This window comes from Pongo pygmaeus, chromosome 13 (assembly GCF_028885625.2).
Source record: "Pongo pygmaeus isolate AG05252 chromosome 13, NHGRI_mPonPyg2-v2.0_pri, whole genome shotgun sequence".
Taxonomy (NCBI): Eukaryota; Metazoa; Chordata; class Mammalia; order Primates; family Hominidae; genus Pongo; species Pongo pygmaeus.
Window position 1 is genome coordinate 83,438,166 of NC_072386.2, and position 27,371 is coordinate 83,465,536.

The following is a 27,371-nucleotide window of genomic DNA, read 5'->3' on the forward strand; positions in this document are numbered from 1 at the left end:
GGCAGCTGCCAACTTTCCACCTGGAAACCAGGCTGGGCCGGTGAGGGTTGCTGGCTGTGCTGGAGGTCACAGGGGGGTCTCACACTCTGATGCTACCTGGGACATACGTAGTTCCCGGCCTCCAGGTAGGCTTGGGGAAGTGAGGGGTGACTGAGGTTTGGCATGGGACCCACGCCACTGGGCCCTAGTGGGGTGGCTGCTCAGCACAGTGCAGGCCACCCCTACCCATGCCCCACTCCATGGCTGACCCCAAGCTCCCAGCCCTGCTGCGTGTGGGGGCCTGGTATGCTTGTCAGGGCCTCTGCTGGGCTCCGTGTGCACATGTGTGTGGGTGTGGGTGTGTGGGTGTGTATGTCTTGTCTTTGGCTTGTTTGCCAGGGAATGGCCTGCCCTCTGGCGCTCCCGTGGGAATGAGGAGCCCTTTGAGTTGACCTCACTGAGGGGCCACCTGTCCCGTGGGCGGTCAGCCCGGCCCTACCAGGGGAGAGGACACTTTCTGGTTGGGAGGGGCAGGAACTGCTGGGAGCCACAGCTCTCAGGGAGGGGTGGGTATTTGCACGGCTGATGGCCTTTCCACAAAAGGGTTCCGCTGTGTTTTCTCTTTGGGGGAGGGAACATTACATGGGGTGGGGCTGGGGCAGGTGGCGTGGTGGGGGCCGAATCAGGAGGGTTGGAAAGGCCTTAGTCTCCAGCGTGATTCTGGACACCACTGCACCCGGGGCTAAATGCTCCTCCCTCACTGAAGCCTCCCTGAAGCCCCTGAGGAGCTTTTCCCTGGGGCGGGGACACTGAGGCACACATAGGTTGTGCTTGCTGGACACTTCTGGCTGGAAGGCCGGCTTGGAAGGGCTAGGCTGCCTTTGTGGGGGTGGGGGTTCTTGCTAGGGTAGACCTTACCCTTTCTCCTGCAAGGACCACATCTAAGGCCATTTGCGAGGCACCCAGGCTGGTTTCCACGTGGCAATCATTGGAGGAGAGGGGCCCTCTGGGGTCTGTGTCCAAGTGGGTGGCACTGGAGGATGGAGGGCATGGGATGCTCAGAGCCCCACAGGCCTTGTGGGGTGGGGCAGTGATGCTTCTGCTGGAGGGGTAGGGCCCAGAGCTTTTTGGGGAGTGCTGGGAAGGTCCTTCCTGGGGGCTGCAGGTATGACCCCAGTAGGAGAACCCCAAGTATCCTTTGCTGAACTCAGCTCAGGACCTTGAGCTGCAGTGAGGCCCCCTGGGGCCTGGTGGGCCAGGGGTTCGGCCCAGGGAAAGGTATGGCAGTCAGGACCGTGGCTGGAGTGGACAGTGGTCTGAATTGGGGGCATTGGTGGGGGGTGGTAGCAGAGGATGCAGAGGAGCAGCCACCCAGGCTGGGGAGGTGCCTGCTGAGTGAGGAGGTTTCAGATTTTCATTGAAAGAAATAAAAAGCAAATGAGAACAGGTACCCCTGGGGAGCTGGGAGACCCTGGCCACAGAGCAGGTTGGGAGAGAGCCTGTGGGAGTGGCTGCGGGGTCCAGGCTGGGGGCCCAGGGGCTGGTCGATGAGGGCCTAGTCCCCTGCAGTCTGTGGACGTGCCACTGCATGCGGCAGAGGTGACTTTGCAGATGGGATTAAGTTAAGTATCTTGAGACTGGGAGATCGTCCTGGGCTGTCAGGGTTGGCCAGATGTCATCTTCGGGCCGTCCTAAGTGGGAGGCAGGAGCTTCTGAGACAGAGAAGAGGATGTGGGTGTGGAAGAGGGAGGAAGGGACCGTGGGACAGGGAGCGAGGCATCTCGAACTGTGAGAGAATAAAGGTGGTGTTGGAAGCCCTGTGTGTGGTGATTGAAGCCGGGGAAGGCTGCTGCAGCCTGGTCACGGTCCCCTGGTTACCCACGCAGCCCTGTGGACATGGTACAGTCGGGGCCAGCCAGGCGCCCTGTGGGAGGGATGTCCCGAGGGCTTCCTAGACAAAGCTCCCTGAGCAGGGCCTGGAGGCATTGATGGGGCCGCGGGATGGCATCCTTGGGAACGGGTGTCAGGGAAGGCTGGCTGATGTGTAGGTGTGTGTGTGGTGGGGGTGCGGGGGCTGTATTCTGGTAAGTGCTGGAGAGGAGAGGGCTGACATAAGGCCACACTGAGGAGGTGTTTTAACTGCCTTCCTGGTCAGTGGGTACTAGGGAGCCACTGAAGGCTCCTGGGGGAGAGTATATGAAAACCATTCAGAGATATGGGCTTCACAGCTGTCTATGAGGTGCTGGGAGTGGAAGAAGCAGAGGCAAGGACAGCCTGGGTGCTCAATATTTCTGCTGGGGAGGCAGACGAGGGCGGGCAGAAGAACTGATGGCCTCTGTCAGCTGCATGGAATGGAGAAAGTATATTCGGTTACAGCTTCCAAGAGTCAGGGAGGCCCAAGCACCTGCAGGTAGAACTGCCCAGGTTTGGAATGGGGGCCGGAAAGGCGGGGCCAGCCCTCGGGGCTGTGGGCCCCAGGAGGACTCAGGGTTCTAAATGTGCTGGGAAGCCCCACTTTCCCCCAGCAAACTGTTGTCGGGTCCCCAAGGTGCCTGGCATGGGGGATGCTGCAGGAACAAGCTGCTGGCTCCCACTGAGGGGCAGGGGTGGGGAAGGGTGCTGACTCTGAGCCATCACGGGCTGGATGTGCGACAGGATGGGACAGAGTGGGTGTTTGGAGGCTCTGTGACATGGGCTGACATTCACTGTCCTGCCTGGCCCTGATGTGAATGTTGTAGCAGATTGTCAGCACTGTCTGGGGCTCAGGGAGGCTCAGAAAGTGAGGGATGCCCGAGGACACCAAGGAGGAACATGGTTGTGTGGTGGGGATGTGGGGACCCCAAGCTGGGCAGAGCCTTGGGGCTGTGTGTCTGGTGTCCTTGGACTGACCCTGTCCTGCCTGGCCCTGGGTGAGGACAGAGGAGGCCAGAGGCCAGCAGGGCTGAAGAGCTCATCATGCTGGAAGCCACAGGCCAAGAAGTGAACTGAGCTTGCAGGGGACAGCTTCAGGTCAGGGGAGGCCAGTGGATATTGGAGTTAGGCACTCTATAATATGTTGAACATGTTGGGCTCAGATCAGAGCTGTGTTAATGTCTGTGGGAGGTCCTGCTTTCCTCCATCCATTCTGGTACAGATTTTCCAGTTGAGCATACTACCTCCTCCTCACCCCTTCATTTGTGGATCAATGTTACCGGTGACTGGGGAGGCTTGAGGAGCACTGGGCTGGGACTGTGCACTTTGGTAGCACCTTACCCACTTCCTGAGTTCAGGGCGTCTGTCAGCACAGATGTGTCAGTGAGCAGACGGCCACTGTGCAGGAGGGCCAGCACCAGCCTTCATGGGGAGTGGGTAGCCTATGTGCAGGTGGGAGCCCCTGGACCCCCCAGGTCTGGAGAGGCCATTGGCCCCAGTGGGTGGAGGCTGGCACTCAGGCTTAGCCCTATCCTGGGCCCCCTTGTTCCTGGGGGCCCACCCTGCTGGCCAGCCTCTGTCGTCTCCCCCACCCTGCTGGTCAGCCCCTGTTCATCCCTGCACCCTGTGCCTGGCCCCCACTCTGTCCTTCGGCCCGCCCCGCGGCCGGCTGTCTGGAGCCTGGTCTCCATAGCAACTGTTGCTGCTGTGGAAGCTGGCGCCTGCTCAGCCTCATCCCGTGGGGAGGTATTTTTGGCACTGCTAAGGGATTTTATTTTATCTTTGGTGTTGACTTTTACTCTTTGAGTGACACAGACGAAGCTGGGGGCAGCCTTTGAGAAGCTTCTCTCTGGGGGATGTGGTGTTAAAGGCCTTTCTTCGTGGCCCCTTGAGCGCGGGGTCCTCCGAATGTCTTTCTGCTGGGGACACTGGCTCCGTGTGATGCCAGTGCCTTCTGGCAGCCTCTGGGCCAGTGGGTCTCAGGCTCCAGACATGCTGGGGGCTTCGGATGGCAAGAGGAAAATCAGGGGTGGGTTTGAGCCTCAGGTAAAGCCACCAGTTTGGTGGGGACACCCCTGGAGGCAATTGTTGTTGAGTGCTGGCTGTAGCCTAGACCCGGTGCGGAGCCTCGGGGCACAATTTTATGGGATCCTCCTGCCCATGGCCCATTTTATAGATGAGGAAACTGATGCTGCAGAGGGTGGTGCCTGAGGGGCATGCGGGGCGCAGGGCATCACTGATGTCTTCTGTCCTCCCTGCCAAGGCGCATGTGGACAGTGTGATCTGTCTGGAGTACGTGTCTTTTTCCTAACATGTAGGGCCCCATTTCTTTGGGGTTTGGGGCTATCCCTTTTGAGCCCTCTGGTGCTGGTGGACAGGCTGAGGTGGGTACAGGGAGTTGCCAAGGGTCGCCTGCAGTGACCTGGGCACGTGGACCTAGGATGCTGGGGGAAACCCCCACCCCTTCACCGCCCTGGCCTTGGTGGCTGAGGGCACAGCATTTGGCATGCACTTGCCCTGGCTCCAGTCCCTGCCTGGGGACCCAGGAGACCCTGAGTAGCACGTGGCTTGCCCCACCTTAGCCCTGGATGCTAATGGCACTGGGGAGTTCTGACTGGGTGTTGGAGTGGATTTCTAGGCAGCCATATTTAGTGTCCTTGGATGGGACAACACCGTGGAGGGTGGTGGCTGCATGACTGGGGGAGGTGGGTGGGCCTGTCCCAGGAGCCAGCACTGGGCAGACGCGTGCTTGGCTTGCCCGTGCAGAGTGAGTGTTGACCATGGGCCCCAATGCTTCTGCTGCCATCAGGGCCCCAAGTTTGGGGGATGGACAGGAGGGGGCTGTGCCCTCTTCGGGAGGGCAGCCAGAATCCAGGCCTAGAGTGACACCTGCTTCCCCGAGGCAGGTCTTGCCTCGTGTTTGTAGGTTTTCCTGGGGATACGCTGTGGCAGCGGCTGGGTGTGCAGCAGCTGGGGTTACTGAGGGCTGGACATGGAGAGGGGAGGCAGTGTGTTTTGTTCTGGCTCTGCCACCCCCTGGGAATGTAGACTCCCTGGCCCTGTCTCTTTATCTGTTGAGTGAGGAGGACAGCTCCCAGCTTGGAGGGTTGCCTTGGGGCTGTTTGTGATGCCCACCCCTGCCAGGCTTCCTTGGAGAGCAGAGAGGCTGCCCCCAGAGGGTAACATCCTGGGGCATCCAGATGAGAGGCCAGGCCAGCTGTGCAGGCCAGAACCCTCAGGCATTGTTATTAACCAGTTATCATGGGAACTTGCAAGCAGACCAGAAAGTAGAGGATGCCTGACAAACCTCACATCCCACCCCCAGTTAGTTATCAGGGTCTCCCATATGTCCTTTACCTTGTTCTAAAATGCTCAGGCTCGGATAGCACTCCTAAGTTGCAGAGCCGTGGGTTTGACCTGCCCCAGATCTCTGGGGGGGGGGCCTTGTCCACCATTCCGCTACAGGCAGCAGACCTTCAGCTCCCCACCAGCTCCTGAGGAGGGTGCGCATCTGTCATTCATGATCCCCCGGTGAGCATGCAGTAGGTGTCCAGTGCACGCCCAGGGTGATCAGGCCAGCCCCTCCTTTTTTGGACCCTTCAGGAGGAGCCCAACAGGCTGGTTTGCGAGCTTTACAGAATTGGTAATTCTGTCTCCAGTGAGTGTATTTGGTGCAAACCCCAAAGCCATTTATAGAACAGATGCCAGAGGGAGCACTTGAGGAAATTAAACTCCATGGTAACCTCACTGTGGAAATGAAAATAGCCTCACTGTCAGTGCTCTGCTGCTGGCCTAAGTCACGGGCCAGGATCGCAGTGCCTGCAACAGGGAGGCTTGCTTGCTGCCGGCACCCACGCCCTCTCCAGGCGCTGTCTGTTTTTAGTTTTGTGAAGTTCAGTAGATTGCAAAGAATTTGGGAAATACAGGAAAGGCAAAAAAAAAATTCCCGTGGGTTCGGAGAGAACACAGCCACCATCCTCGTTCACAGTTCCGTTCTCGTGCCTGTGGACTTTAGGGGGACAGCTTCGTGTCCCATCCCTTCCACGCGGCACCTTGATGCCTGCTCCCTTCCTCCTTGTCCAGGGGCTTCGTGACCGCCCTGAGGACCTTCATCTCCTCCCCAGGCCCTGCCTTTGGTGCCTGGCTTTTCTTGCTATTATAAATAATGCTGCAGTGACGATTCCCAGACAGAACACACAAGCATCTCAGTTTTGGTTGGTTTCACTGTGGCGGAGCCTGGAGCAGGGGACGTCCCCAGGTCCAAATTACCAGCTTTGGAGATGGGTGTCCCTTGTTACACCACCGTGCTGGAACTGGACGTTTCCACTGAAAGTGGAGTTTTTGTGTTCATGTTATCTGCCGCCCTCTCACTTTATATTCTTCTGAGAAATATTTTGAAAACAATAGCGGTAACACGTTTTTGTAGAGAAAGGAGAACCACCCACACCCTTGTCGCCCAGGCTGAAAGGGAGGCCTCATTTTTGTGTGTCCTGCCATTTGGCTGGTTTCTCTGTGTGCATGTTTTCTGTGTGCATGTGTCGCCATGTATGCATGTTCTCCATGTGCATGTGTTCTCTGTGTGCATGTGTGTTCTCCGTGTGTACATGTTATGTGTATTCTGCGTGCATGTTCTGTGTGCACGTTTTGCACATGCGTGTATTCAGTGTGTTCTCCATGTATTCGTGTCCTGTGTGTGTGTTCTGCACATGTACGTGTTCTCCATGTGCACATATTCTGTGTGCATGTATTCTGTGTGTTCTTCCTGTGTGTGCATGTGTTCTGTGTGTCTGCATGTTCTGTGTGTGTTCTTTGTGCATGTTCTGTGTGTTCGTGTGTGCATGTTCTTGTGTGTGTTCATGTGTCTTCTGTGTATTCTTTGTGTGTGTGTTCGTGTGTCAGTGTGTTCTGTGTGTTCTTTGTGTGTCCATGTGTTCTGTGTATGTTCTTCATGCATGCGTGTGTTCTGTTTTTTGTGTGTGCGTGTTCTGTGTGTTCTTTGTGTGTGTGTTCTGTGTGTTCTTCGTGTGTGTTCTGTGTGTTCATGTGTGTGTTCTTCGTGTGTGTGTGTTCTGTGTGTTCTTTGTATGTGTTCTGTGTGTTTTGTGTGTGTTCTGTGTGTTCGTGTGTGTGTGTTCTGTGTGTTCTTCGTGTGTGTGTTCTGTGTGTTGTCTGCGTGTGCGCATGTCCTCTGTGTGTATGTTCTTCGGCTGTGTGTGCTCTGCATGTGTGTTCTGTGTATGTGCATGTTCTTTGTGTGTGTTCTGTGAATGCATGTGTCCTCCGTGTGTACAGGTTCTGTGAGAGTGCATGTTCTACAAGTTTTGTGTGTTCTTTGTGCATTCACATTCGTGCAGCAGAGCCCCTCCCTCTAATGGTGCCTTGGTGACCACAGCTCCGGGGGTGCTTGGTGCCCTGGCAGAGCAGCCTCATGGTTGAGATTTTCCTTTATGATTGGACCAAGAGGTTGCAGCTCTCCTATGAAACTGTGGCCTTGAAGACCCTTGGGAATAGCTTTTTTTCTTCCAAATGATTTCCTGGAAAAAAAATAGTTGAGCAGAAGGACATAGACCTTTGAGCGGGGGAATGTGGTGGTGGGGCCAGCTCCACCCTGGGTAGGTGTGAGCACCTGGCAGCCTCCCTGGGGTACAGAGTCCATGGCGATCTCCTGGGGCTGTACGCCACAGGACAGGCCTGTGGCACCTCAAGGCACACTGGCGCAAGGCCGGGACATTCTGGTCTCTGTGCCTGCTCCCTGCCTCCACCCACCACGTGTGTGGCAGGACAGCTGTGGGCTGGGGCTGCTTGCTCTCCATTGGGGTGGCACATGGAACACCTCAGCCCTTGTGTGCCTTTGAGATGGGACAGGTCTTGCAGCCTGAGGTGGACCTCAGTCCCCTCTCCCTCACATCCAAGACCCTGGCTGAGGCCTCAGGAACCTTAGTTTGGAACATCTGGGATTCTTCTGGTCTTGGTTTGTTCTTACCACTTCAGAGGGGGTTCTGTAGGGTTTTGGGGTGCTGTTGAGGAGAAACAGCTTAGAGTAGAAGGGGCAGCTCCCAGGGCTGTGCTTGGGTGGAAGGAACAAGGCTGCAATGTGGTGGAAGGGGACTGGGGCCTCTGAGCCAGGCCTGCTGGTGGCACTGGCTGTGTGGCCTCTCTGGGTGCCTCAAGGCAGGGTGGAGTGAGTGCTGAAAGTCACCATTGCTGATGGTCCAAGCCCGCCCTTCCCTCAGGATCCCAGGGGGGATTCTCCATGTCATCCTCCAGGAAGCGAGTGGGGCTGGTCTATCATGGTGCCTGTGCCCCCACTCTGACTGGGGGATTGGTGGGACACCCCCACAGCGTGGCCAGGGAGGAGCCCCACGCCTGTGGGCACCAAGATTATGACCTCTCTGTGGCCTGGGAGAGATGGAAGATGCATTTCCATGCTGTGGTGGGGAGTTGGGGGTTCCCCTCTTTGGGGCCCCACTGTGAGGATGGTGGGGTTGGGCAGCAGTCCCACGGCCTGACCCTGCCCGCTTGGGTGAGCAGGGCCCATGGCTGGTGTGGCTGATCTGCTGACGGCCTCATGCACTGTCCCCACGTGAGTGACTTCCCTGCCTCTCTGCAGTAAGTGTTACCACCCCAGGGATGTGGGCTGTGGTGCTCGTGAGATTTGGGGAGGACGGTGGGGTGTCGAGGGAGGTGGGGCTATTTGTGCTGATGGAGGGGTGAGGGATGGGCAGGGTGGGCAGGGATGGGGGACTGGGGCGTTGCTCACTGTTGGGCCCTTGCTGGGTGACTAGGGGCACTGGCCACAGTGTGAGCCTGGGGCAGACCACTGGCTGCCAGGCTGTGGAGTTGGGTCAGGGCGGCTGTCAGGGGAGCGAGTGGGACCCCACTGTCTGCAGTTGCCTCTGGGCTATTGAACCCAGGTGCTGGGGAACTCGCCTTTCTGTGCACATGGGTGCTGGGGCACTCGAGCCTGCCCCACATCAGCCTTGTGACCTGTGCTCTCACTCAGATCTGTCCACCTCCTGAGCCTGCTGAGATCATACCAGGCCCTTTCCTTGTGAGCCCACAGGCTCCACTCTGCATCCCTGAGCAGGTGAGGGCTCGCTGCCCTTCTAGGCCTCTGAGTAGAGGGCAAGATGGGCAGGCCTGCTGCCTGAGGGCTGGTCTCTCCCGCTTCAGGGTCCAGGGCACCATCATGGTCATTTGTTCTCCAGATGTTCATTGTCTCTTTTATGTCCCAGGCTGTGTGAGGCCAGCACAGACATAGACCGGCCCTCCTTTGGGTCTCAAGGGTGTGTCCAGGGCCACTATGGGAGCCCCAGGGACTTCAGTGGCTTCCAGGAGAACGCGTCCCAGAGGATGTCTACCCTCATGCGCTCATATCATTCACTCATTCACTCCCTCCCTTCTTCACTGACTCATTCATTCACTCACTCACACATTCACTCATTCACTTACTATACATTCACTCACACGTTCCCTAACTCATACATTCACTCATTCACACACTCACACATTTACTCATTCACTCACTCATCCACTCACTCACTTCCTCACTCATCCCCTCACTTACTCATCCACTCACTTATTCACTCACACACTTCCTCACTCATACATTCACTCATTCACGCACTCACACATTTACTCATTCACTCACTCATCCACTCACTCACTCATCCACTCACTCACTCATCCACTCACTTATTCACTCAAACATTCCCTCACTCATACATTCACTCATTCACACACTCACACGTTTACTCATTCACTCGCTCATCCACTCATCCACTCACTCACTCACTCGTCCACTCACTTATTCACTTACACATTCACTCACTCATTTACTCACTCATCCACTTACTCATTCACTCACTCATTCATCCACTCATCCACTCACTCACTCATCCACTTATTCACTCAGTCACTCATTCACTCATTCACTTACTCATCCACTCACTCACTCATCCACTCACTCATACACTCAGTCACTCATTCACTCACTCATCCACTCAGTCACTCTTTGGTCCACTCATTCACTCACTCATCTACTCACTCATCACTCACTCACTCACACATTCACTCACTCATGTACTCACTCATCCACTTACCCACCCACTCATTCACTCACTCACCCACTCATCCACTCACCCACCCACTCATTCACTCCCATCCACTCACTCACTTATCCACTCATTCATTCACTCATCCACTCACTCATACATTCACTCACTCACTCACTCATCCACTCACACATTCACTCACTCATTTACTCACTCATTCACTCACTCACCCACTCATTCACTCACCCACCCACTCATCCATTCACCCACCCACTCATTCACTCACTCATTCACTCCCATCCACTCACTCACTCAGCTACTCTTTCACCATTCATCTACTCATTCACTCACTCATCGAGTCACTCATACATTCACTCACTCACTCATCCACTCACTCATTCACTCTCATCCACTCACTCATCCAGTCAGTCACTTTTTGGTCCACTTATTCACTCACTCATCTACTCATCACTCACACATTCACTCACTCATTCACTCACTCATCTACTCATTCACTCACTCATTCACTCCCATCCACTCACTCACTCATCTACTCATTCACTCACTCATCCACTCACTCATACATTCACTCACTCACTCATCCACTCATCTACCCTATTCACTCACTCATTCACACACTCACACATTCACTCACTCATTTACTCATTCACTCTTTTGCTCACCATTCAGTTATTCATCTACTCATTCATCATCGGTTCCCTCACTCATCATTCCTCATTCATTAGTTGTTTATTCACTGGCTTATTCATTCTTTCACCTAAGTTTAACTCTTCAGTTGTGGGAGATGCCCCCAGACCCTGCAGGAAATTACAAAATGGAGAGATTTCATTCCCTTTCTTCCCAGGCTACTCTAGGTTTCAGCAAAGCCAGCAGCCACATGTTGGGATAAGGATAGGTTAGTCATGCATAGAGTGGGTTCTGTTGCCGGGCTTGGTGTGGCGTGACTGCCTGATGGAGTCACAGTGTGTGAGTGGCCCCCCAGCAGGACAGCATCCCAGAGAGGCTGGCCCCAGCCCCATCCGTCTGGCTGACAGATGACTACTCACCCTGCCTGCTCAGAGGCTCTTATCTTGAGCCTTCCAGGATAAACCCTGGCTGTGTTGTTTCAGCCAGGCCCTCCTCTCCCTCCCTATGGCCCCCAGAGTGGCCTGTGGTCAGGGGCACATGATGGGGAGGCAGCCACAGTCAGGCTGCCGAGGTTCAAGGTCTGGCCTGCCCCTTGCTAAACTGCTGAGCCTGTCTGTGTCTCCACTTCCCTCTCTGTAAAATGGGAGCAGCATCGACATGCAGGGCTCATAGGACTGAGCCCTCAGGGTAGAAGTTCTGTCTCAAGGTCACCTTCATGGGCCCAGTGTGTGGCTGCCCAGTAGGTCATGACCATTGGCAGATGTTTGTTTAAAAGAGAGAGGAAGATGTGGAGGAAGGGGTGTTTCTTCATCTCCGGGTGTGATTGAGAAAAAGACTCTTCAAACTTGGGCTCTCCAGGGTGTGTGTTCTTGGGATGCTTGGACTCAGAATTTTGGACTCCGCCTTGGGGCTGTTCCCACCTTTTGAATGTGAAACATCATAGGTGGAGGTGGAGAAGCCCCCGTGGGCGCCAGACCTGAGCTTTTCTAGTCTCAGTCAAGGAGGAGAGATGGCTTTTCCCTTATTTGTGTATCGGCCTACTTCCAGGAGGGGGCACCGACTGAGCCCTGAGCTCTTTGTTGTACTTGAGGTCCTCTTCTGATCTTGGGAAGTGATATAAGAGCCGTCTTCCCAGAGTAGATTGGAGCAACAAGAATGGTTGTGCTTCCGCAACGGGCACATCCTGGGAGGCCTGGGCTCTGAAGCTGGGCAGTTGAGGAGGGCAGGGTAGCAGGTGACAAGAGGGCAGGGGTGGTGGGCTCTGTGAGTTGTGCTCATTCCACCTGTCATTTTATTTCACTTTACTTCATTCATATTTTTTGGTCATTATTTTATCACATACTCATGTATCCATGTAATGGTAATTTTAACAACCAATGTGTATTCTCAGATGTGGCTGCCCTGTAACTAGATGAGCTATTCATGAATCTTTGGGCAATTTTGAGTTTGCACTTACAAAATTCGTTATAGATTCGTTTATAAATTTTTAGTCTTGGCCGGGCATGGTGGCTCACGCCTGTAATCCCAGCACTTTGGGAGGCCGAGACCGGCGGATCACCTGAGATTGGGAGTTAAAGACTAGCCTGACCAACATGGAGAAACCCTGTCTCTACTAAAAATACAAAATTAGCTGGGCATGGTGGCGCATGCCTGTAATCCCAGCTACTCGGGAGGCTGAGGCAGGAGAATCACTTGAACCCAGGAGGCAGAGGTTGCGGTAAGCTGAGATCGCACCATTGCACTCTAGCCTGGGCAACAAGGGCAAAACTCCATCTCAAAAACAAAACAAAAAGTTAGTAGTTATGCTGGAGATTACAACATGTATCCAAAGTTTGAAGTTTAATATAAACTAGCACTTTACCCCATCGTGGGCAGTATAAGCATCTTAAGACATTTGAACTCCATTTACCCACTCCTCTTACCCACCCCTGCTTTTTGTGTACTGTTATGTAATTTAACCCTCCCTGTCTTTTATATCCCATATGACATTATTAAATTGTTCTTTTGTACAGTTAATACTAGCAGAGAGTGACAATGACTGATGCATTTATCCTTTCCGTTGCTTTCTGTTCTTTCTTGTGTTTTCGTCTCACACCACTTTCCCTTTACCTGAAGTTTTCCCCTTTGTATTCCATTTAGTACCCATTTGCTGCCACTGCTGTCTCTGTCTAAAAGAGTCCCTATTCTTATTTAAAGAATACTTTTGCTGGATACAGAATTTGAGATTAATAGTTTTTTTCTTCATCATCACTTTATTATTTTTTAATTTTATTTATTTGTTTATTTATTTTGAGATGGAGTCTCGCTCTGTGGCCCAGGCTGGAGTGCAGTGGCACGATCTCGGCTTACAGCAACCTCTGCCTCCCGGGTTCAAGTAATTCTTCTGCCTCAGCTTCCCAAGTAGCTGGTATTACAGGTGCATGCCACCATGCCTGGCTAATTTTTGTATTTTTAGTAGAGACGGAGTTTCACCGTGTTGGCCAGGGTGGTCTCGAACTCCTGACCTTAAGTGATCTGCCTGCCTCAGCCTCCCAAAGTGCTGGGGTTACAGGCGTGAGCCACCACGCCTGGCCTCTTCATCACTTTGAGATGTTGTTGCATAGTCATTTTACATGGTTTCTGTTGAGGTCAGCTGTCAGTCTACTTGCTGACCTTTTGAAGGTAGTGCCCCTCCCCCACCCTTTGCTGAGTTTAAGATATTCTCTTTGTGTTTGATTCTTAGGAGTTTTATACGGTAATGTGCCCAGGTGTGGCTTTCTTTGTATCTAATCTGCTTGGGGCTTTTAGCACTTCTTGAATCTATGGGTGTCTTGCTTCAATTTTAGAAAATGTGGTAGCATTATTATTATTATTATTTTGGAGATGAGGCCTTGCTCTGTCACCCAGGCTGGAGTGCAGTGGTGTAATCATAGCTCACTACAGCCTAGGACCCCTGGGGTCCCGTGATCTTCTGATCTCAGCCTCCTGAGTAGCTGGAACTGCAGGCATGCGCCACTATGCCTGGCTATTTTAATTTTTTTGTAGAGATGGGGTCTCCCTATGTTGCCCAAGCTGGTCACAAACTGGGGTATTATTTTTATTTATTATTATTATTTTTTGAGATGGAGTCTTGCTCTGTTGCCCAGGCTGGAGTGCAGTGGTGTGATCTCGGCTCACTGCAGACTCTGCCTCCTGGGTTCAAGCAATTCTCCCTGACTATAGCTGAGATTAAAGGTGCTAGCCACCATGCCCAGCTGATTTTTGCATATTTAGTAGAGACGGTTTTGCCATGTTGGCCAGGCTGGTCTCAAACTCCTGACCTCAGGTGATCCACCCACCTCGGCCTCTCATAGTGCTGGGATTACAGGCGCATGAGCCACTGTACCTGGCCTTATTTTTAAAATAATGTTTTGATTTCATTATTTATACCCTCTTTTTCCAGAACCCCATTTCCACATAGGTTGGACCTTCCCCTTTGTCTTCTATAAGTTTTTAATTTTCTTTTTCATATGCATTTGTCCATGTTTCAGTTCGTTTATTTTCTACTGCCTTCCAGTATGCTAATCCTCTTCTCAACTATGTCTAATCTGCTGTTGAACTCAATGGATGGGTTTAATTTTACTTTTTAGTTCTAGATTTCCATCTGTTTCTGATTTCATAGATTTTAGTTCTGGTGAAATTATTTGTCCTGCTATTTTTTGGACCATACTAATTTTACACTAATTTTAATTTCACACAAATTTTAAAGTCTGTGTCTGATAACTGCAATATTTGGATCCCCTGGGAATTTGTTGTTATCATCTCGTTTTTCTTCTTTTATTTTTATTTTTCATCATTTGGTCTTGTCTCCTGGTCTTCTTGGTCATTTTTTATTGATGTGTTTAGAAATTATGGACATATTTGAGGCTCTGGGTGATTTTGTCTTTCACTAGAGATTTACTTTTTACTGCCTCTAGTAGGTAGCAGAATAAGAGCAAATCATATTAACCCAGTCTGGAATTGAACTGATTCAAAGCTGTGTTTCAGCCCCTGTGAGGGCTGGTTGGTCTGTTCTGTTTTATCCAGCCTTCTAGTATACAGCCCTTCTGGAAGGGCTAATCTGAAAGCCTGCACGTCTACCAAGGCCTCTCTTCCTTGGCAGGCTCTGGCTCTGGTTGCTGTCTTCCCAGCCCTGTTAGACTGCTGAAGTTCTGCCCTGCTTCTCTGCTTTTAGTCTACTGCTTAGTGGTAATGCTCCAAGGCATTCCTGTCCTATAGAAATGTAATGTGAGCCACAAATGTGAGCCATATGTGCAATTTTCAGCTTAGCAGTCACTTTAAAAGTATAAAAGGAACAAGTGGAAGCCAGGCGTGGTAGGTCACATCTGTAGTCCCAGCATTTGGGAGGCTGAGGTGGGTGGATCGCTTGAGCCCAGGAGTTTGAGACCAGCCTGGGCAACATGGCAAAACCCCATCTCTACAAAAAATACTAAAATTAGCTGAGTGTGATGCTACTGGGGAGGCCGAGGTGGGAGGATTGCTTGAGCCTAGGAGGTCGAGGCTGCAGTGAGCCATGATCACACCACTGCACTCCAGCCTAGGTGACAGAGTGAGACCCTGTATCAAAAAACCAGAAACAAAAATTAGCCAGGCGTGGTAGCGAGCACCTGTGGTATCAGCTGCTCAGGAGGCTGAGGCAGGAAAATCGCTTGAACCTGGGAGACGAAGGTTGCAGTGAACCAAGGTCGCACCACTGCACTCCAGCCTGGGTGACAGAGTGAGACTCAGTCTCAAAAAAAAAAAGACAAACCAACAAACAAAAAAAACAAACAAAAAGAACTAAAAAAAAAAAACAGGTGGAATTAATTTTAATAGATGGAATTTAGTATATCTAAAATATTATGTTTTTGATGTGAATCAATATAAAATTATCAATAAGATTCAAAAAAATCTTTTTTTTTTTTGAGATGAAGTCTCGCTCTGTTGCCAGGCTGGAGTGCAGTGGCGAGATCTCGGCTCACTGCAACCTCCGCCTCCCAGGTTCAAGCGATTGTCCTGCCTCAGCCTCCCGAGTAGCTGAGACTACAGACGTGCACCACCACGCCCAGCTAATTTTTGTATTTTTAGTAGAGATGGGGTTTCACCATGTTGGCCAGGATGGTCTCGATTTCTTGACCTTGTGATCCGCCTGCCTCAGCCTCCCAAAGTGCTGGGATTACAGGCGAGAGCCACCTCGCCCAGCCCAAAAAATCTTTTAAGAAGATACTACGTCGCTGCAACGTACTGCGCACTTACAGAACATCTCAACCTGGACTGGCCTGATTTCAAGTGCTCATTAGCCACATGTGTAGCTACTGTTTTGGGCCGCACAACTTTAGTGGGAGAAGCAGTGCTGAGTGTGGGGTTTCCTTTTCTCCAGAAGAGTCAGAACGGCGGCATGAGGATGAGTGGTGCTGAGGTTTATTTCAGGTATATGTGTGCTGTGCACCTGCCGTCTCAGTTGTGGTCCCCAAGGCTCTTGCCGCCAGTTCTGGGAGGTACTGAGGAGTCAGTTAATGGGATTGGGGAGCAGATGTGGGCACGGGGGCCTAACCTCACCCCCACGCTGCTTTACACTTCTGTGGTCCTCCTGTGGCCCTGATCTCATGCTGCTGGGGCCATCTGTTGGTGCCCCCACTCCCGTGCCAAGCAGCCTGGTGCCATTCCTGGCTTAGAGGGACACCACAGATGTTTGTGCCTGGGCGCATGTTTATTCAGTGGACATCTTGACCTGAGGCCAACACCGGCCTTGAACCCTGGTAGCCTGGCCTTCAAGGTCATCTTAGCTCTTGGTGATAGCTTGGGCCACCTAGGGCCTCTGGGGAGGGAAGGAAGTGAGGCCTAGGTGACTTCATTCTGGGCGTAGGCATAGAAGACCAAGCCAGAACCAGGGCCTTGTACAGTAGCAGGCACCAGAATGCCCAGCCCTTCCTCAGTGTCCAGAGCTACAGGTCTGGGTATTTCCCCATATTGGGGGGGTGGGGTGGGGGGAAGGGCCTGCCTTCGAGGGTCCACAATATTCCACAGACTGTTAGACCCTCACCCACTGCCACCTTGGGGTGCTCTGAGCCTTTGAACCCTGTGTGGGGGCAGGGCAGCCGCAGGAAGACCCCAGTAGCTTGGCCTCTACAGCTGTCTCCTCAGAATTCTGTGGAACTCCACAGGATTCCACAGGCCTTGCCCTGGGGCTGCCCCGCCTGCCCCACCCCACAGGAGCTGTTCTTGATGGTGGAGCTGCTAACCCTGCTGACCTGTGTCCCTGGTGCTATCCAAATCTATCTTTAGGTGTCCCTGCGGGAAGTAGCCATGGGGTGGGGCTGGCCCTTTCTAGAAACCAGATACATGGTGTGGTCAGATGCAGGGGTGGCCGCCTGGCCTGTGCCCGCCGGGCTCCCAGTTACCTTGGGTGAGTGCCGATGTGTTCTCCTGGGGAGGAGCCAGGCCTGCAATCAGGAAAGTTTTTGTGGTGGGATGGCCTCATGGGGATTTCTCTTCCTCACTTGTGTGCCCACTGGGAGGGCCCCATTTTCATTTCATCGTGGGATGGTTGAACCACTGCTCTGGTCCAGGGCTGAGGGTTCAAGCAGACATTTCCCCGTCAGGAAGTAACGTCAGTGTTCCCTTGAGAACAGGAAAGGCCTCCTCCTTTGGGGCTGGCCCTGCACAGTGTCTGCTGCCTGCACAGCTGCCTGTCCATGTTGGGGGTGTGTGTCTGGGTTGTCTTGCTGTCAGGGCCAGGGCTTGCCCCGGCTTCCTGGGGTTTGGTTGTCCTGAGTTGGCTGCACCCCTCTGCCCCAGGGACCGCTTGCCTGGCTCTCCCTCTTCCCCCTGCCTCCGAAGGAGAACAGACGGGCGTGGGGAGCCTGGATGTGACAGGTTGGCTCTCAGGACTCATGCAGGGCCAGGGCAGCCTGCTGACCTCTGGCCTTGGAGAGGAGGGTGGCCACCCAGTGACATGGCACCAGGACTTGCGGCTGAGACCAGGGGCCAGGCCTGTGTCCCTCTGCCCCTCAGCTGCCCGTGTTAAGCCCACCTGTAGGCAGGAGAGGAGGGCATCTGGATGTCCCTCGAGGGGAGGGGCATGGGTTCAAGCTCTCTCCCTCCCTCCAGCCTGATGGCAGGTGCCTTGGGATGAGGTGGCCCTCTGACAAGGTAGGTTTCTGAGCCGTTTCCCCTAAATGTGAATGGTCTGTATCTACCAACACCCCCAGTCCCATTGGTCAACATGCCGTGGGCGGGGCTGGCCAGTGTCCTGGAGGGCCTGCGGCAGCCCTGGGTGATGCCCGGCTTGAGTCCCTCCTGCTCCTCTCTTTCAAAAAGTGCACACAAGGACAAATGCTCATCAGTTCTTCTGACCGCAGCAGGGATACCTGCATCCAAAAGTGTGGATATGGATCCTAGGGAGGAAGCCCTTTCCCTTTCCCCTCAGAGACCCCTAATGTTAAGGATTAAGTGTGGATTGTTTCCGATGCTAGTCCTTGGGGAGACCCCCATCCACAGAGGGCTGGGCAGGTGCCTGCTCAGGGTAGTGTGGGCCGAGGCTTAGCCCATCTGGGGACCCGCAGTGCTGAGAGTGGGGTCGCTCAGGTTGAAGAGGCTGTGTGGGGGCTCCTTTGCTTTTATAGAGCTCTTGGTCAGCCCTGCAAGCTTTAAAACATTTATTTTGAAATAAAACACCCATATGCCATGTGCCCAGCTCCACCTGTTGCCACCAGCTTGCCCACCTGCTTCCTCGCTTGGGCTCTGTCATTTCTGATCCAGCTGAGTGCAGGTGCAGATGGTGGCGCTGGCCTTGGTGCCCTGCCCTGGAAGCCTGGAGAGTGCAGGTGCGTCCAGGCCCCACCCTGCTTAGCGCCCGGCTCCTCCTGGCTGGGACATCACCTGGTGTTAGAGGCCTGGGACCAAAGGGGATCCCCTCTTCCTCCAGGACAGGGTTCCCTGGCTGCAGGGTTGTTGGGGAGGGAGTCTTGGTTGTTTAAAGTGGTTCCCCCAGGGTGTGAATGAGCATAGGTCCTGTCTGCTTGATCTGCAGTGGGCCAGGCCTCCCCTGGAGGCAGGTGTACCATCCAGAGCCCACGAGGGTGTACGCAGGGTGCATATTACTTGCTGAGGGCTGGACACTGTGGGGGATGGGTGCTGCTATCTGCCCACTACACAGATGGGGAGCTGAGCTCAGAGGCAGGGTTAGTGTCTGAGCCTAGGTTCCACCCCATCTCTCTGGTTGGAATAGCCTTTCCTGTTCTGTCCACGCTGCCCAACACCAGTGCAGGACGGGGCATGGTAGGAAAGGGCCGAGGGTGAGGCTGGCTGTGCCAGCTGCGGTTCTGGGCAACTCTACCTGTCAGCACAGGCTTGCACCAACCCTGAGGAGACCTCCGACCTTTCCTGTTTTGTGAAGGGGGATGGGGGCCAGTGAGGTAGAGTTGATGACCCTGCAGACCAGCCAGGAGCTGACAGGCAGAGAGACTAACTGGACGGCGTGTCACGGCTGCTGTTGGGCAGAGGGTTGGGTCTCCCTCAGGCCTTACCTGGGGAGACCTCCATGGGGTGGCCTGAGAAGGGGGCTGGGGACTGTCCGGCCCTGGTGAGGTTTGTGTTGGAAGGAAGGACCACATCTTGTCTGTGGACTGTGAGGCTTCAGGTCCCGGGAGAGGCTTTGTGGGTGTGGTGGGCCCAGGGACTGGGCACCTTGGGAAGGCTCCTGCCTGCCTGTGCTGCCCCAGCATCACACCCCAGGTGGTCCACAGTCCTGTCAGCTGCACCCTGTCATGGTTCATTGCCTCAGGGGTGCCTGACCCAGCCTGGGTCCCCCTTTGGTCCTCTTCTTTGTCTTGGCCTTCATGGCTCCATTCTGTGGTCCTGCCCTCCTCCTGGGCTGCCCACCCATCCCTGCCCCGTGGTGACAGCTCCACTGGCTTCCCATGGTGGCCCTGTCTTTGCCCACGATGGAGGGTAATGGGTGGGCCTGGGATGGGGAGGGCTCCTGCAGCCTGCCCTGTGCCTGGTGCCCTGCGGTGGGGAGGGCGGGGCCCTGCACAGAGGGCCTGTCCCAAAACTGACCTGCTGTGCTCATGCTGGGCATGGGGGCTTCCTAACAGGCAGGTGGGTGGGGACCCCCGACCTTGCCTGGACCTCCCCTTGCTGCTGGCTCTTACGCTGGGTGCTGGCATGGGAAGCCTGTATGGACCGGGCACCACCCCCATTGCATGTGTTCAGTAGAACCTAGAGGAGTCCCTGGCACGGCTGCCAGCTGGTCCCGGGGAAGGACAGCTGGAGTTTTGTACGTGCTCGAGGGAGCGTGGAGAGTTCGTGACAAGGCCATGACAGACTCTCTCCACCCGTCTGCTGGCTGACAGGATCAGGCTTTCTCAAAGTTCAACATCCACATACCAGAAGGTGGACAGAACAATGCTGGGCCTGCCTCCTTCTAGACATGATTTAGAGTCACCCATGGACACCCCAAGTAATTGGCACAAGAGCTCCATCTCGCTCAGTAACGGAGGCACTTTCAACAAAATTAGTTATCTCTTTGCTTTGGTCAACTATGCACTGCTAATTTATGGTAGTGATTCAGTTCTGAAGAAAATCCTTTGGTCCTTAGAGTCTTATGATCGTAGGAAACTAAGAAAAGCTAGATTCCAATAGGAAGGATGTGATGGCAGGGCAGTCAGTGACAGGCTTTTGGTAAGAGCCGCGTCGTGTCCATCACCTCCGTGGGAATGGAGGTTGCGTCCTGGCTGGAGCTGGAGACGTGTTTATTCACATGTTTAGAAACAGCTGGTGGAGGGCATCAGATTGCCGACACTTGGGTTCCACGGGAAACATTTCAAAGAACATTTTTAAAAAGTCAGTATTTATAAAATGCTGGAAATGGCATCTTTTACAACTGTTTGACCCTATGATGACACATTTTACATCCCAGCTTACCCCTGGGGCAGGCAGGCACCTGCTTCTTTCTGGGTGTGGGTGACAGGGTGAGTACCGGTGTGTATGTGGTGGGGGGCAGGGTCCCAGGTGACCTTTAAGAGAGTAAAGCTCACTTGGCACCTTCCCCTGCTCCCTCTGCCCCTTCCCACCCCCTTTTTTTGAGGCGGGGTCTTGCTCTGTGGCCCAGGCTGGAGTGCAGTGGCAGGATCTTGGCTCAGCTGCAACCTCTGCTTCTGGGCTCAGGTGATTCTCCCATCTCAGCCTCCCAAGTAACTGAGACACCAGGCGTGTGCCACCACACCCAGCTAGTAATTCCTCCCTCCCTTTTTAAATAAAATAGTATGATTTACAAAAGCAACCAGGGGCCAGATATTCAAGTTCAGATTTCTGCCTCAGAGAATTGTAAATTTCTTGGAGCCCTTGACAAAGAAGACTGAATGTGGGAAGAGTCCAGTGCCACCGACTCACCCCCAACTGAGCACCTCCTTCCCTGGCTGCACTCATCCAGATGGAGGGCAGCATCTGGGACAGGTCACTGGCGTCAGGGTCCCTTTTTTGCAAACAACTCTGGGGGCACATCAGCCTCCGTCTGTGACTCCTCACACTCCTTGGCCACTTTTATTTGGTGGTGTCAGGAAAAATGTTCATCTTTATAGTGATGTTCTTTTTTTTTGAGACAGAGTTTCACTCTTGTTGCCTAGGCTGGAGTGCAATGGTGCGATCTCGGCTCACTACAACCTCCACCTCCCAGGTTCAAGCGATTCTCCTGCCTCAGCCTCCCGAGTAGCTGGGATTACAGGCGCCTGCCACCACGCCTGGCTAATTTTGTATTTTTAATAGAGATGAGGTTTCACCACATTGGCCAGGCTGGTCTCGAACTCCTGACCTCAGGTGATCTGCCTGCGTCGGCCTTCCAATGTGCTGGGATTACCAGTGTGAGCCACCGTGCCCAGCCGTGATGTTCTTTTTAAAATCATGAATTAGAAAAAACACACACTGGCTCACCTGTCAATGCGATTGTGTATTTTGTTGTTCAAGATGAGGTTAAAGAGGGAACTTGGATTTAAAGGAAGTGAGTTTGTTTTAAGATCAGCTGAGAATGTTGGAGGCAGCAGGTGGAAGAGCTCTGTCAGGCCTCCCCTTCGCTGGTCGGTGGCGGGTGCCTGGTGTTGACATCAAAATGGCTCCACTGAGCCCACTGACCACTCACTGCAGAGCAGGCCCAGTGCCTGCCTCTTGTCCAAGTGGCGCCCCGTTGCCTGGCCCTGTAGTGACATAAACCACTCACTGCTCAAACATCATGCCTGCACAGAGGCCACTTCCTCCAGGGACCTCAGACCTGCCTATGCCTTAGGTGGGGTGGGGGATACCCTCTTCCCCAGGCTGCCTGAAACTGGAGCTTTTCCTCGGGGGCAGGGGTGCCCTGACTGGTAATTTTTGGCACAGTGTGTAGTTGCATATTTATTGGTTTTCTCATCTGTTGGCTGCGTTCCCATGGGATTGTGAACAGCCCTTTCCGCGCACCCAGAGCCTCCGTGACTATCTGAGCAACTCCAGACAGAGCATGGGGGATGGTGTGGCTTACTCTGCACCAGCCATTCCTGCGCACTTGCCAAACCCTGTCCTCCTGGAACCAGACCCAGACCCTCTCTCTACTTTGTGGTGAAAGGGCAGGCAGGAGCCTGCTGGCCCCCAGCTTAGGTCGACTGGTTCACATCTTCCGGACCTGGGAGGAGCAGGGAGGCTCTTCCCACCAGGAGGGCGTGGAGTGTGTGGGGATGCCGGGCCTCCTGGAGCAGTGGGGACACCCTCCCGGGGGTGGAGGGGACAGAGAGGGACACATATATGGTGGAAGTCTCATGCTGTCTTCCCAGTGTGTCCTTGTGGATATCATGGCTTTTGGGTGTGAGCACTTAAGTGACAGGGAGATGAGTCCTTGGTTAGGCCTGAGCTCTACCAGAGACCTGATGCCCTCCCATCCTGCACCTGGGGCCTCTGTCCTGGGCCAGTTCTCTGTGCGTGGGACTGTTGTGGACAGAGATGCTCCAGGCTTCCTTTGGTTTTGATTTACGGCCCCATGGAACTGGAGTGAGGCCCTGCAGCAGGCTTATCTTTCGGGGCTCGGCCTTGCTGGTTCTGGGCACTCTCCTCTGCCCGAGTGTGTGTGGGGCCCACCTCCTGGTGGGACCCAGTTCTGCCCCTTCAAGGGGTTGGATTTTGGGGTCCTGCCTAGCTGAAAGGAGGATGCCACGGAATCCCAAGTGTGCCCCTAGTAGGTCTGATATCTCTAACCGTTGCCCACTGGGGACTGCTCTGGCAGAGCAGGTGGCCCTGAAGTGTCATAGGAGGGGGCTGCCTGCAGACACCCTGCCATGTTCAGGGCAGGAACCTCTGATGCTCTCAGTCAACACCGAAGGCAACCCCTGGTGTGTTTCCCAGGTGTCCTGGGGGTGCTGGGAAGGCCCGTTGGGACCAAGAATCTTGTGACCACCCTGGCTGTGTGACTCGTGCAGCCCTTGAGGGGCTTTGCTGCCTGGCTTGGAGGGTGCTGTCCTGCCTTGCCTGTGTGTGACCCACAAGACCTTTTTCCTAGAGCAAATAAGAGCTGGCATTGTCCCAGAATGCCTCAAATCTTTTGTCGTCTGATTGATTTTCACCACTATGAGGGAACAAGAGCCATGAATTTGCATAGCATTAGAGACTTGGTAGGAGGAAGACTGGTGCTGATTGACTTTACCCTCCAGTGTCTGGGAGGGAGGGGTATCACGTTGAGTGAGCAGCCAGGAGCCCCCCGCCTCTGACTCAACACCAAACCTTTAAGCACCGTTTGAGTCTGGCAGGATTTGGAAATCACTTAGGGATCAGGTGCATTCTTCCTGCCCTGGCTTGTTGACTGTGAGCCTTCCTAGTAGGTTAATGAATGAATTCAGACCCCAGATGTTCATGGAGTTGCTCCTGTAATGCAGGCCAACCCGAGGTCAGCAAACAGGTGATGAGGATGTGGACAGGCTCTGTGGGGGCAGCATACCCTGTAGGTGGGCTCTGGGCAGGGCTCAGAGGGGGACACAACTAACCGACTGTTAAAGTACCAAGCAGGCTGGGCATGGTGGCTCACACCTGTAATGCCAGCACTTTTGGGAGGCCAAGGCAGGAGGATCTGTTGAGCCCAGGAGTTCAAGATCAGCCTGGGCAACATAGTGAGACCACCATCTCTAAAAAAATAAAACTAGCCAGTGTGGTAGCATGTGCCTGTAGTCCCTGCTACTCAAGAGGCTGAAGTGGGAGGGTCACCTGAGCCCAGGAAATTGAGGCTGCAGTGAGCTATGATCACACCACGGCACTCCAGCCCAGGTGACAGAGTGAGACCCTGTCTCCCCTACCATAAAAATTACCAAGCAATGTGTCACATTGATTAAAATAGTCGTGTGGTGTAGAATATAAAATGAGATCCTCTTCCCTTCCAAGCCCACCTTTAAGAGGCACCATTGTTAACCATTTCTGACTTTCGTGTCTTAAATATATCAACTTCAGTAGGTAAGTGCTGTTAAAAATGAAGACTGTAGTGCATGCAGGGTACACCCCCCTACTTCCCGTTTTTTCTTAGTCATTTAGAATGTGAACATTTTGCTCTGAAACTACAATGAAATCTTTTACACGTTACTGTTGGTGCTAAAATACTGGCAAAAATAACTTGTGCTATAAATGATCCTGTGAGTTTCCTCTAGAATTAAGGACTAGGCGCACAGAAAGGGAATTGTAAACTGACATGCTGTTTCCCAGAGAAGGCTTCCTGGGCGAACTGGCCTAGCTGAGCACTGCCATCTCCTCTCCAGCTTCCTTCACCCCCAGGGACCTCGAGGGTCACCCTGGGTGCATATCTTTCTGTTGTGTTGTGTTGTGTTATGTTGTATTGTGTGTTGTGGAAACATTTCTTCCAGTAACTTGTTCCACCTAGACTGCCTGGGAAGTTAACTTTCAGCTCCTGCATGTCTGAAAATGAGTCTGGACCGCCTGGCTTGGTGTCCGTTTGACAGCGTATAGAATTCTGAGTTAGCACTTTGAGGACACTGTCCCCGCCACCTGCGCCCAGTGTCTCCGATTAGACTCGCCACCCACCTGGGCCGTTCCTTTGCAGATAGGACTTGCTCGGGGTTCTGACATTACACTAGAACAGCCTGGAGGTGGGCTGTTCATTTACTCTGACCTGGCCTTGGTGGGCCATTTTATTCTAAATCGTTCTCCTTCCAGCTCAGGGAAATGCTATTCTACTATCTGTTTATACTTCATGGTGTCTGTTCTTAGAACCCTTTTGACATAGTTTGACTTCCAGGCAGTTCTTCCATGTCTCTTAATGTTTCTCTTCTATTTTGTTTCTTCTACTTCTCTCATTTGGTCTTTGGATTTTTTTCCTTTTTTTTTTTTTTTTTTTACATATGAAAAATTGAAGGGTAATTTACATATAATGAAACACACAGAACTAAAGTGTGCAAGTTGAGCTCTGACAAATGCACATAGAGGTGGAGCCCACGTGCTCTGTTATGATGTGGAACATTTCTCCATCACCCCCCACCCCAAGATCTCTTGGCTCCCACTTCTACCCACCCCAGAGGTAACCATTATTCTGATGGCATCCCCCAGATATTAGTTTGTTTTTTCCAGAGTTTCACGTGAAGATGGGGGTCCTACCAGACATATTCTTTTGTTTGGCTTCTTTTGTTCAGTCCGATGCTTTTGACCTTCACCTGTGCTGCTGAGAGGCAGGAGCGTGCTCCTTTTTGCTGCTGAGCCATGGTCCCATTTGGATGGGTGCAGCACAGTTCATTCACCTGGCCCCAAACGTTTTCGTGGTTTCCAGGTGGGGCTATGATGAATTATGCTGCTTCCAATATCCAAGTCCATTTTTTATGGACCTGTGTTTTCCTTTCTCCCAGATGGATCCCGGGAGGGGAGTGGCTGGATACAGAGCAGGTGTGAACCCTGCCAAGCCTTCCTCTGAGGGCTGCACCACCTGAACTCCTGGTAGCCGTGTGCCAGGTGGGGCCCACTGTTCCCCAGCCTCCCAGCAGCTGGAAGTATCCACCTTTTTTTTTTTTTTTTTGAGACAGAGTCTCACTCTTGCCCAGGCTGGAGTGCAGTGGCACAATCTCGGCTCACTGCAAGCTCCGCCTCCTGGGTTCATGCCATTCTCCTACCTCAGCCTCCCAAGCAGCTGGGACTACAGGCGCCCGCCACCACGCCTGGGTAATTTTTTGTATTTTTAGTAGAGACGGGGTTCACCGTGTTAGCCAGGATGGTCTCGATCTCCTGACCTCGTGATCCACCCGCCTTGGCCTCCCACAGTGCTGGGATTACAGGTGTGAGCCACTGCACTCGGCTGTATCCATCTTTTAATTTAGCCCTTCTGGTGGGTGTGGGATGTATCTCAGTGTGGTCTTTGTTGGCATTTTCCCAGCGACTGATGATGCTCAGCCTCTTTCCGTATGCTGTTGGCCATTTCTGTGTCCTTGGTGAAGTATCTGTTCATGTGTTTATTATTAAATTACAGGAGTTCTCTATACATTTTGGATCTGAGTCCTTTGTCAGATGTATGTATTGAGAATAGTTTTTCCCAGTTTGTGACTTGACTTAAATAAATAACCATTTTTTTGGAGATGGGGTCCTGCTGTGTTACCCAGGCTGGTCTTGAGCTTCTGGGCTCCAGCTATCCTCTGCCTCAGCCTCTCGAGTAGCTGGGACTACAGGCATGAGCCATCGCACCTGGCTTAAAGAATCGTTTTTGATGAGTAGAACATGTTTCCATTTTATTGTCTGGATTAAACCTGAACTTTTTTGTACTTAATGTTTCATTGGATTATGGAATATCTTATTTCTAAAACACTGAGCTTGTTAGTAAGGGCAGTCCCCATCCCTGTGATAATTTGCAAGAGCTCTTCCTCGAGTGTTCCTTTCTAAATAGAAGCTTGATTTTACTTACTTGTGTCAACTTCTTGAATCTTTATGGGAACATTAATTAGATTTTTTTGGGAGTTGCTGTTGGTCTCTGAATTATTTGTTTTCTAGGTTGGCCCCGTCATGACAATGGCTTCTCTGGGTATTGCCTGGCCCTGTGGTGATAGTCACTGCACAGTCCCACACTGGAATGAAGGGGCCCATGAGGGTGTGTGCTGTGGGGAGGGGTCTGGCGGGTTGATGGAGGAAGAAGGTCTCATGGGCGCGGCCGCATTTGGGATGTAATTTTTTTTCCCAAGATGACCCTTGTCGCGATCCTGCTGCCCACTTCTCCTCTCTGCTTTGGAGTCTGGCTTGATGTTCTTTGGGCCTTTCCGGAAGGATCCAGAGGTCTTGGCTTGCATTTACTTTCACTCTGATCTCTCCCCTCATCTGTCCAGATTTACCTGCTTTCTGTCTGTTTAGAATTCCCCGGAATTTTGCTGTTCTGTGTTTAGTTATGTTTCTGGTTTCCTTCTGAAAATACATGTTTCTTTTCTGACATTCCCATGGGAATTGGTGCCACAGAGGCAGGCATTGCTTTGTGGGCTCATTGGACCAAGATGAGGAGGTGATCCTGGGGGCAGGACCTCAGGTGGAGGTGAGAAGGGCGTGGCACGTGTGCAGCAGGAGGAGAGGCCTTGGCTGGGCCTTTGGACATGGCTGTCACCTCGTGAGGGGAAGTTGGAAGCACATGGAGCCTTCAGGGCCATGCAGGCTCCCTGGATTTATTCTGAGCCCTCTGTGGAGAGAATCTATTGAAGTATTTGGGGGAAGGGAAGGGCCAGGATCCAGGGGGACTACAGTGAAGGATGAGGTGGGAGACAGGGTGGCGAGGGATGGGTGAGCTCAGACGGGGTGGTGGGA

General features: G+C 53.0%; 1 protein-coding gene across 36 annotated transcripts in view; it reads left to right on the forward strand.

Annotated features, from left to right (window-relative positions):
* The window catches only part of WNK2 (WNK lysine deficient protein kinase 2), a 141,848-nt gene that overhangs the window by 17,812 nt on the left and 96,665 nt on the right, over window positions 1–27,371 (forward strand). The gene's annotated exons all lie outside the window — the stretch shown is intronic.